The sequence below is a fragment of the Oncorhynchus keta genome, chromosome 14, assembly GCF_023373465.1.
Source record: "Oncorhynchus keta strain PuntledgeMale-10-30-2019 chromosome 14, Oket_V2, whole genome shotgun sequence".
Taxonomy (NCBI): Eukaryota; Metazoa; Chordata; class Actinopteri; order Salmoniformes; family Salmonidae; genus Oncorhynchus; species Oncorhynchus keta.
Genome location: NC_068434.1, coordinates 32,728,319 through 32,740,577, shown reverse-complemented (window position 1 = coordinate 32,740,577; position 12,259 = coordinate 32,728,319). Strand labels below are relative to the sequence as shown.

The following is a 12,259-nucleotide window of genomic DNA, read 5'->3' as shown; positions in this document are numbered from 1 at the left end:
AAGGGAAAAATTTCCTCCGGTCTAATGTCCATTGCTCATGTTTCTTGGCCCAAGCAAGTCTCTTCTTCTTATTGATGTCCTTTAGTAGTGGTTTCTTTACATCAATTCAACCACGAAGGCCTGATTCACGCAGTCTCCTTCGAACAGTTGATGTTGAGGTGTGTCTGTTACTTGAACTCTGAAGCATTTATTTGGCCTGCCATTTCTGAGGCTGGTAACTCTAATGAACTTGTCCTCTGCAGCAGAGGTAACTCTGGATCTTCCTTTCCTGTGGTGGTCCTCATGTGAGCCAATTTCATCATAACGCTTGATGGTTTTTGCGACTACACTTAAGTTCTTGAAAAAAAAATTGTATTGACTGACCGTCATGTCTTAAGGGAACGATAGACTGTCGTTTATCTTTGCTTATTTGAGCTGTCATTGCCGTAATATGGACTTGGTCTTTTACCAAATAGGGCTGTCTTCCGTATACCACCCCTACCTTGTCACAACACAGCTGATTGGCTCAAATGCATTAAGGAAATAGATTCCACAAATTAACTTTGAAGGCACACCTGTTAATTGAAATGCATTCCAAGTGACTACCTCATGAAGCTGGTGGAGAGAATGCCAAGAGCGTGCAATGCTGTCATCAAGGCTGTCATCAAGGGTGGTTACTAGAATCTCAAATCAAAGCTAATATATTTTGATTTGTTTAACACTTTTTTGGTTACTACATGATTCCATGTGTTATTTCATAGTTTGTTTTCCCTATTATTCTACAATGTAGAAAATAGTAAAAATAAAGATACGCTTGAATAAGTGTGTGTCGTACTAATATATACACACACACACTGACCTGTTCAAAACTTTGGGGTCACTTAGAAATAGTCTTGTTTTTCTCCATTAAAATAACATCAAATTGATCATTAATATAGTGTAGACATTGTTAATGTTGTAAATTACTACTGTAGCTGGAAACGGCTGATTTTTTAATGGAATATCTACATAGGCGTACAGAGGCCCATTATCAGCAACCATCAATCCTGTGTTCCAATGGCACGTTGGGTTAGCTAATCCAAGTGTATCCTTTTAAAAAGGCTAATTGATCATTAGAAAACCCTTTTGCAATTATGTTAGCACAGCTGCAAAATGTTGTCCTGATTAAAGAAAGCATCAGCATTTGTGGGTTTGACTACAGGCTCAATTGCCAGAAACAAAGTACTTTCTTCTGAAACTCGTCAGTAAATTATTGTTCTGAGAAATGAAGGCTATTCCATGCGAAAAATTGCCAAGAAAATTAAGATCTTGTACAAAGCTGTGTACTACTCCCTTCACAGAACAGCGCAAACTGGCTCTAACCAGAATAGAAAGAAGAGTGGGAGGCCCCGGTGCACAACTGAGCAAGAGGACAAGTATATTAGTGTCTACTTTGAGAAACAGACGCCTCACAAATCCGCAACGGCAGCTTCTTAGGATAGTAGCCACAAAACACCAGCCTCAACATCGAAGAGGAGACTCCGGGATGCTGGACTTCTAGGCAGAGTTGCAAAGAAAAAGCCACATCTCAAACTGGCCAATAAGAAGAAAATATTAAGATGGGCAAAATACCACAGACACTGGACAGAGGAACTCTGCCTAGAAGGCCAGCATCCCGGAGTCGCCTCTTCACTGTTGACATTAAGACAGATTTTTTGCGGGTACCATTTAATGAAATACACTCAATTATTATTTGGTAGCATTGCCTTTAAATTGTTTAACTTGGGTCAAACGTGTCGGGTAGCCTTCCACAAGCTTCCCACAATAAGTTGGGTGAATTTTGGCCCATTCCTCCTGACAGAGCTGGTGTAACTGAGTCAGGTTTGTAGGCCTTCTTGCTCTCACATGCTTTTTCAGTTCTGCCCACAAATTCTCTATGGGATTGAGGTCAGGGCTTTGATGGCCACACCAATACCTTGACTTTGTTGTCCTGAAGCCATTTTGCCACAACTTCAAAGTAGGCTTGGGGTCATTGTCCATTTGGAAGACCCATTTGTGACCAAGCTTTAACTTCCTGACTGATGTCTTGAGATGTTCAATATATCCACATAATTTTACTTCCTCATGATGCCATCCATTTAGTGAAGTGCACCATTGCCTCTTGCAGCAAAGCACCCCCACAACATGATGCTGCCACACCCGTGCTTCACTGTTTGAGATGGTGGTCTTTGGCTTGCAAGTCTCCCCTTTTTCCTCCAAACATGACAATGGTCATTATGGCCAAAAGGTTCTATTTTTGTTTCATCAGATCAGAGGACATTACTCCAAAAAGTACGATCTTTGTCCCCATGTTCAGTTACAAACCGGAGTCTGGCTTTTTTAATGACGGTTTTGGAGCAGTGGCCTTTTCATTGCTGAGTGACCTTTCAGGTTATGTAAATATATGACTCGTTTTACTGTGGATATATATATTTTTGTACCAGTTTCTTCCAGCATCTTCACAAGGTCCTTTGCTGTTGTTCTGGGATTGATTTGCACTCTTTACACCACTGTACATTCATCTCTAGGAGACAGAATGAGTCTCCATCCTGAGCGGTATGACGGCTGCGTGGTCCCATGGTGTTTATACTATCGTACTATTGTTTGTACAGATTAACGTGGTACCTTCTGGCACTGGGAAATTGCGCCCAAGGATGAACCAGACTTGTGGAGGTCTACAATTGTTTTTCTGAGGTCTTGGCTGATTTATTTTGATTTTCCCATGATGTCGGGCAAAGAGGCACTGAGTTTGAAGGTAGGCCTTGAAATATATCCACAGGTACACCTCCAATTGACTCAAATGATGTCAATTAGCCTATTAGAAGCTTCTAAAGCCACAACAATTTTCTGGAATTTTCCAGCTGTTTAAAGGCACACTTAGTGTATGTAAACTTCTGACCCATTGGAATTGTGATACAGTGAATTTATAAGTGAAATAATCTGTCTGTAAACATTTATTGGAAAAATGACTTGTGTCATGCACGAAGTAGATGTCCTAACCGACTTGGTCAAACTATAGTTTGTTACCTAGAAATTTGTGGAGTGGTTGAAAAACATGTTAATGACTCCAACCTAAGTGTGGAAACTTCCGAATTCAACTGTACATACATACATACATACATACATACATACATACCTCAGCGAAAAAAGAAACGTCCCTTTTTCAAGACCCTGTCTTTCAAAGATAATTTGTAAAAATCCAAATAACTTCACAGATCTTCATCGTAAAGGGTTTAAACACGGTTTCCCATGCTTGTTCAATGAACCATAAACAATTAACACGCACCTGTGGAACGGTCGTTAAGACAATAACAGCTTACAGACTGTAGGCGATTAAGGTCACAGTTATGAATACATAGGACACTAAAGAGGCCTTTCTACTGACTCTGAAAAACAGCAAAAGAAAAACGCCCAGTTCCCTGCTCATCTGTGTGAACGTGCCTTGCATGCTGCAAGGAGGCATGAGGACTGCAGATGTGGCCAGGGCAATAAATTGCAATGTCCGTACTGTGAGACGCCTAAGCGCTACAGGGAGACAGGACGGACTGCTGATCGTCCTCGCAGTGGCAGACCACGTGTAACAACACCTGCACAGGATCGGAACATCACACCTGCGGGACAAGTACAGGATGGCAACAACAACTTACACCAGGTTACACCAGGAACGCACAATCCTTCCATCAGTGCTCAGACTGCCCGCAATAGGCCTAGGGAGGCTGGACTGAGGGCTTTTAGGCCTGTTGTAAGGCAGGTCCTCAACAGACATCACCGGCAATGTCGTCGCCTATGAGCACAAACCCACCATCGCTGGACCAGACAGGACTGGCAAAAAGTGCTTTTCACAGACATCACGGTTTTGTCTCACCAGGGGTGGATTCACGTTTATCGTCGAAGGAATGAGAGTTACACCCAGGCCTGTACTCTGGAGCGCGATTGATTTGGAGGTGGAGGGTCCGTCATGGCCTGGGTTGGTGTGTCACAGCATCATCGGACTGAGCTAGTTGTCATTGCAGGCTCTCAAAGCTGTACGTTACAGGGAAGACATCCTCCTCCCTCATGTGGTACCCTTCCTACAGGCTCATCCAGAAATGACCCTTCAGCATAATGCCACCAGCAAATACTGTTCGTTCTGTGTGTGATTTCCTGCAAGACAGGAATGTCAGTGTTCTACCATGGCCAGCCAAGAACCCGGATCTCCATCCCATTTTGCACGTCTGGGACCTGTTGGATCGGAGGGTGAGGGCTAGGGCCATTCCCCCCAGAAATGTCCGGGAACTTGCAGGTGCCTTGGTGGAAGAGTGGGGTGACCTCTTACAACAAGAACTGGCAAATCTGGTGCAGTCCATGAAGAGGAGATGCACTACAGTACTTAACGCAGCTGGTGGCCACACCAGATACTGACTGTTACTTTTGATTTTGATCCACCCCCCTTTTTGCTGAGTATGCATTACATACATTACATTACATTTTATATACATACACACACACACACACACACACACACACACACACACACACACACACACACACACACACACACACACACACACACACACACACACACACACACACACACAAAGTTAAGGGGATTGAAAGTGATTACATTGATGGAAGCTACAATCTATCTGCAATATTAAAGCTGATCTCCCACCTAAAAAGACTAAACGATTATATGTTGGCAGTGGTTGCACAGCCGGATACCAGTCATTTTCTGCAAACATATCCCTAATTGCTGATGGTAAGTATCGACAACATCAAGTGTCATGATGAATGAATGGCTAATAATAATATAATGAATGATTAACTTAACTCATTACACACAGTAGTTGTAATATGAAGTGTAAACGAATCTGGTCAATGATGAATATGAGTTGTACACAAACGTGCTTCTGCTCTTTCCGTTTGTTTCTCCCAGAAAGGAAATTAAGAAAACATGAGCTCCCTGTTGCAGGCGGAACCAAAACAAGAAAAGGAACATGTCTGATGAGCTCCTATAAGCACGCATGAACGCACACACAATTAGCCTCCTGTCCACCTCTCCCACCCAGAATCCCACTCAGTGCAGTGGAAAAAGAGAGGCATGCTGTGACCCAGGGCCCTGATGCTCCACTGTGCTGGATTAGCTGGACACACACACCCCTCAGGGTGAAGGAGCTCTCAAGTTTCAACCTCCTCACCACTGGCCTATCACACTACGAACTTGTTCTGTGTGTTATATATATATATATATATATATATAACACACAGAACAAGTTCGTAGTGTGATAGGCCAGTGGTGAGGAGGTTGAAATATATATTGATAGGTTGATATATATATATATACACACACACACATACACGCATTTTGTGACCCTTTGACATGGTTGTGCTAGTTATATTTTTAAATTGGTTGCATCGGTGCGAGCTGCACATTCTACATGGTCACCTCACTCCAAACTGAAACCATGATTGGGTCAAACAGTTATTCCTGTAATAAAAGTCTGCCCTCCGCCTGTCTGTCATGCACCTTTTTAGCTGTGGCCTGCTGTGATGAGCGAGCCACTCTGTCCTGCTCCGCCCGCACTCTGAGAAGAAAAAAAAAAGTGTTGATTGTAGGCTGAATAATGATAAGTGAGAAAGTAAGATGCACAAAAATCATAAACCCCCCCCCACACACAAAAAAAAGTGCTAACCTCCCCTGTTATTGTATTGAGAGGTTAGCACGTCTTGGGGGTATGATATTTGCACATCTGTAACTTTCTCACTCATCATTAACCACATGGTAGCATCCATATTAATGTAGAAGTGTTTAAACATATTCTATTCTTATTTACAATAATAGTGACTCCAAAACGACAATACATTATTTACCATTAATTTCTATTGGGCACAAAATAATCTGAAACACAACCAAAACAAACAGCAAATGCAGAGAGTCACAAGCTTGATGTTGTCATTACTTTGCCAGCAGCTACAGCAAACTACACACCGCTGTCTGAGTTAAGAAGTTAAGCTCCGCTGCGCATTTCAGACTATTTAATTCCCTTAATCTGAACATCAGTGTCATCAACAATCATGCATGTCAGTTCAGTGCACACAGCATAACAGAGAAAGAACAGACATGCTTCTGTCATCTCCAAAACAGAAATTGCGTAGACAGGACTTTGAAAGGCTTGAGTTTCAAAAGGTTAAGACTGCCTCTGAGGGGTGTGGCAAACACTCATCTCTTGTGGACATACTACCTAAACATAAATGGTACCATAGAACTGTCATAATTACAACATGAATCATAAGATCGAGTTGTATTGGTTTCGGTGCTCGGGTTTTTCATCACTGGTTATTTGGATAAATCACAATTTCGCAGGTGTTAGAATCTTCCACATTTTAGAAGGGGAGGGGACATTTGGCCCATAGACTTGCCAGTAACTTGCAAAGCGAGAGGGTGGAGCTCTTTGTTTCGTTTCCGATCCTCATTCAATCTCTAGTCTTAACATGTATGTACCCTGAACTTAATTGAGCATCTAACCAACTACGCAAAACTTTAGTTCTGGTTTAACAGAGATAAGACCAACACTGCCTGAGGGAGAAAGGATCCTAGCACTACACATCTGTGCATAACTGCTGTGTGAGAACTAGGGTTGTTGGCGGTCACGAAATTTCATCAGCCGGTGATTCTCAAGCAAATCGCTGTCGGTCTCATGGCAATTGACCATTAATTAACAAACACATTTAGCATCTACTGGCTTCCACACAGTCTACAAGCCACTGATGCAGACCTTTTGGAACATCTACAATTTTAAAAGTATTAAACCATGTAACATAGCCTAAACCTTCACAATAAATCCATTATTTATTTTAGACAGATCTAAAGAAACATGATATGAAGAAAATGTAGTCTATTTCATAACAGAATAGCATACCATGAGTTGTCCTTCTGTTTGGTCCTGATCTGGCTATACCATATGGCTGTGGGCTACACTAGTTCATTTAGCAGAGAACATTTGGTTACAATTCCATGGCGTTATATTATTTTTAGTATGCTATTCTGTGTTGAGCGGTTAACAAAGAAATATGAACTCCTATATGCTAATTTAGAGTTATTATTGTATCTTTATTTGTTCTGCAAATGTTGGGCTATATGTTTTGATTTTTAATAAATTAAGGCTGCATGATGCGACTACTGAAGATATGAAAAAAAGTTGCTTGAAAAGAATGAGCTCTGCTTTGTTTGTTACGCAGGCTGTACATACTTAAATCAGTCGTTCATTCACAATTTGAAAAACACTTGATAATGCCTCGAAATTCCCGGCGTCATCCCCTGTATGTGGTCGTAATGTACCCTAAAAAAAAATCCATGCCTTTTGCGGCCAGTGGCCGTTGTTCCCTTCTCCCTGAATACTGCGTGCTCTGAAGCACCTCTCACTCACATGGCTCTCTATCATGTGATCGGGTCTTTCTCACAGACTACAAGTGAAGACAGACACTTTGCCAATTTAGAAAAAAAAAAAATCAGACCCTTTGCTATGAGACTTGAAATTGAGCTCAGGTGCATCCAGTTTCCATTGATCAAACTTGAGTTGTTTCTACAACTTTACTCTAGTCCACCTGGGGTAATACCAATTTATTGGACATGATTTGGAAAGGCACACCTGTCTATATAAGTTCCCACAGTTGACAGCGCATGTCAGAGCAAAAACCCAGTCATGAGGTCAAACTAATTGTCTGTAGAGCTCCGAGACAGGATTGAGCCAAGGCACAGCTCTAGGGAAGGGTACCAAAACATTTCTGCAGCATTGAAGATCCCCAAGAAGACAGTGGCCTCCATTATTCTTAAATGGAAAAAGTTTGGAACCACCAAGCTGGCCACCAGGCCAAAAACCATCAAGCCCTATGATGAAACTGGCTCTCATGAGGACTGCAACAGGAAAGGAAGACCCAGAGTTACCTCTGCTGCAGAGAACAAGTTCATTATAGTTATCAGCCTCAGAAATTGCAGCCCAAATAAATGCTTCAGAGTTCAAGTAACAGACACACCTCAACATCAACTGTTCCAAGGAGCCTGCGTGAGTCCGGCCTTCCTGGTCGAATTGCTGCAAAGAAACCACTACAAAAGGACACCAATAAGAAGAGACTTTCTTGGTCCAAGAAACACGGGCAATGGACATTTGGCCAGTGGAAATCTGTTCTTTGGTCTGAGGAGTCCAAATTTGAGATTTTTGGTTCCAGCAGAGTAGGTGAATGGATGATCGCCACGTGTGTGGTTCCCACCGTGATGCATGGATGAGGTGTGATGGTGCTTTGCTGGTGACACGGTTGGTGATTTATTTCAAATTCAAGGCACACTTAACCAGCATGGCTAACAGAGCATTCCGCAGCGATCTGCCATCCCATCTGGTTTGCGCTTAGTGGGACTATCACTTGTTTTTCAACAGGACAATGACCCAACACACCTCCAGGCTGTGTAAGGGCTATTTGACCAAGGAGAGTGATGGCGTGCTGCTTCAGATGACCTGGCCTCCAATCAACAGACCTCAACCAAATTCAGATAGTTTAGGATGAGTTGGACCGCATAGTAAAGGAAAAGCAGCCAACAAGTGCTCAGCATATGTGGGAACTCCTTCAAGACTGTTGGAAAAGCATTCCATGTGAAGCTGGTTGAGAGAATGCCAGGATTGTGCAAAGCTGTCATCAAGGCAAAGGCAAACTTTGAAGAATCTAAAATCTATTTTGATTTGTTTAACCCTTTTTGGTTACATGATTCCATATGTACTATTTCTTCATTTTGCTGTCTTCACTATTATTCTACAATGTAGAAAATAGTAAAAATAAAGAAAACCCCCTGAATGAGTAGGTGTGTCCAAACTTGACTGGTACTGTATGTGCAGTACTGTACTGTATGGACAAGATCACGATCTGGCACCTGACTGTCTATGTACATCACAGAACTAGAGGTTCCTGTCCTCTTCCCTGGCTGAGGTTTGGCAGGCTGGAGCATGAATGTGGTCCATCATATAACAGCCCAATACCACAGCAGACACCAGATGCTGTAGAGCAGGTATTCCCAAACTGTGGTATGCCAAATAAAAATGTGACACACACACACACACACACACACACACACACACACACACACTTTGTTTTTTATCTTCACATTTTCAAACTATGCAGTACTATACAAGCTATGTAGAACTGCTGGTAGTAGCAGTACTACCAGAAGAGCTGGTATGTGTCTCTATAGATGCAGGCCTTACTTTTGTAACCCTTTATCAATTTTAGAGCAAACGGAATGAGCAGCAGCTACGTTTGGCTACATACCTACCGTTAGTGGAATTCCCACGAGAGAGTAACGGTTAATGTGATTGGATGTTAATTATTCGACTAAGCTACCTGTATTTGACATTGTGTTGCTATTTCGCTGAATTTTTATTTTTGGCAGTGATACGAGGCTACTCAGCATTGTGTCAGCAACTGTTCACCCACACGAAGCCATACACGTGGTCTGCGGTTGTGAGGCTGGTTGGACCTACTGCCAAATGCTCTAAAACGACATTGGAAGTGGCTTATGGTAGAGAAATTGGTATTCAATTCTCTGGCAACAGCTCTGGTGGACATTCCTGCAGTCAGCATGTCAACTGCACGCTCCCTCAAAACTTGAGACATCTGTGGCATTGTGTTGTGTGACAAAACTGTACAATTTAGAGTGGCATTTTGTTGTCCCCAGCAAAAGGTACACCTGTGTAATGATCTTGCTGTTTAAATAAACAGCTTCTTGATATGCCACACATCTCCTGAATGTTTTGGCATTTTACATCCAAAAAGTAACTTTGATTACTTCTACCATGGGCAAATATGTATGGAAAGTTTTGTTCTTATCAAAAATGGGTGCAGTCAGAAAGTGACTTAAATCCAATGGAACAACCCCTTATGCATTTTTAATCCTTCTTTTCTTTTCTGGCAATAAACATGCAATGTTGACGTCATTGAGGAGGACGTCCGATCTATCAGTGTGTTGAAGCTGTGTGGCTTGAGAGACAACATGTTGCCCTTTGCACAAGCCTGGAGGGTCTTCACAACCTGCTACAGTAGTGGGGTTCAGCTACTTTGTCAACAAAATAAAGGGAAACGTGCGCCTTTTGGCCCGACAATCATACATTTCCTGAAAGAATGTGCATGCTTTTAGTATGGTACCACTGGGAGAAGGGGCAACCTTGGGTACAGTGCCCCTGTGGAAGAGCGGACACCCATCAGAACAGTGGCATTGGATCAAGTCTGCCCTTCAGTGCAGAACCAGCATCAGGGCAGCAGCAGTGGCCACAGCCCCCTTTCAGCTCTGGAGAATGAGTCACCCTGTAGAGTGGGGAGTGCACCTCACCATGGAAGCCCACAGAACCTAACCAAACTGACAGCTGCATGAAGAGACATGGTCAGGAGTTCACAATATAGTACTAACAAAAATTGATGGATCGCACATCACTTCAGTTTGGCAGACTAATCAAGCGAAACAAACATGCAGGTGATGCTGCAGTCAGAGCTGAATAATTCCAATTATTAAAAAGACTGATGAGAGACCATTACAAAATCTGGATGAAAAACACGATCACTCTAAGAGGTTACCATGTATAACTGATCTAATCAATATCATTATTTCCTGGCAAAACGGGTATAATTACAGCAAATTCACTTCGGGCCCCCAAAAGGCTCAGGCCGGCTCAGACTGCATGTGTGGGTATGGATGTGGGTACAAAGACCCACAGCGGCCCCTCAGGATGAGTTCAATTTTTTTGTGGCCCAAAGTTGCCCATCCCTGTTCTCGAGATAAGCATGGGTTGGGCTAAGTTATCCATGTGCCTGATGAATTAGAACTGAATCCATAGCTGCAGATTCAAGACATTAAAAGGTGGTGTTCTAATTTTATTTCCACCTGGCATGTGCAACATGTTACACAATCTTCAGATGATAACAAGCACCACTACAAGTGACAGGCTGAGGCAACAATGACACCATTCCCCAAACCAATGCGTCTCTTTTCAACAAATCCAGAGTAGTTCATTAGTTCTCTCGTGCATTAATTGATCTCTTTCGTGTGCTGATGAAGACATTGTTGATAGTGACTTGTTGACTGCCTTTCTTGGATGTGATAGCCGTTTCTCAGGCTCCTTCTCCGGAATCAAACCCCGATTCCCCGTTACCGCATCGCATCATTCACCTACTAGACATACACTTACATCTGATCATGAGCTATGATGAGAACATAGTGAACATTTCATTTGCAATTGGATATTGAATTGCTGTTCTGTTAGGGGAAAGGACTGACATTGTTCCTAGATTTTCAGTGTGATCCAAAGTAAACCCACCATCTTTACACCAAGTCAGTTACCTAGCAACATCACAGCATTTTATTAACAAATTAATGGATGGCAATGCTCAACGCATACCATGGATAAAAAGGATGCACACCAGTACGCTGAAATAGAATACTATAGTACTCACCCAAAATCAAAGTTCATTGGCACATTCCCTCTGTTTTTCAAGAGCGCGTGCTTATTCCTCTACTCAGCAGACATAGAAATACAATACAGGGTGGCATTTAATACCAGCTTGAAATGTTACAATGTAGCCAACAATTAATTGACACAGTTTCCTTTCCTTTGTCTTGAGGCCGTTTGATAGTTTAACGACTTCATGTAAAACAGGAATTAGGGACAACTCATCATCAGTCTCGAGCAGCATCCAAGTCCTCACATTTCCTTGACCAAATAACTACGGTGGCCCTAAGCTTTATGGTAGTACACCGACGGAAAAGCCATGTACTGAACGTCCTTGACTTCACTGTATCCAATAGTAATTCACACACGAGTTGCCTTCTGCCTTCATTTCAGTTCCCCCTCAAGCGAAATAAACGCTCAGATAAGTGCAGCGGATTCAAACACTGGTAAAAGAGAAGTTCGTATTTCCTCCTGAATCAAGAGTATATGGTGAAGAGACTCACCATCCTGAGCTTCCGAGAGCCGTCTAATCTTGTTCGCTATTCGTGAACCACAGCTATGCATTTCCCTCTCGCGCTCAGGTCAAATGGAATGCGCCTCCTGTTGGCCAAATGATCGTGCACAACCCATTTCCGCAAACAGAGCAATATGATGCATTCTTATGAAAGGATAAAGTGACGTCAAGGGAAAATTCAGGTTGTGCATATGACAGTGGTAATGCTATAGCTATACAATCAACCTGGACTCATAACATAGTAAATGTAAATCTGTCTCCACCATTTTGCATATGTTTCGTT

The 12,259-nt window shown here is 42.5% G+C and overlaps 1 protein-coding gene across 16 annotated transcripts in view; it reads right to left on the bottom strand.

Moving 5' to 3' along the window:
• LOC118394062 (membrane-associated phosphatidylinositol transfer protein 2-like) overlaps positions 1–12,093 on the bottom strand; it is an 86,693-nt gene extending 74,600 nt beyond the window's left edge. For 8 of the 16 annotated variants that reach the window (XR_008063934.1, XR_008063935.1, XR_008063933.1 and 5 more), the window contains exon 1: positions 11,467–12,093. The gene's annotated coding sequence lies outside the window, so the exon portion shown is untranslated. Of the gene's footprint in view, positions 1–5,503; positions 5,562–11,466 lie in introns of all 16 variants that reach the window. The other 8 variants (XM_052461512.1, XM_052461518.1, XM_052461516.1 and 5 more) reach the window with 5 other exon arrangements.
• Positions 12,094–12,259: the final 166 nt, after the last annotated feature.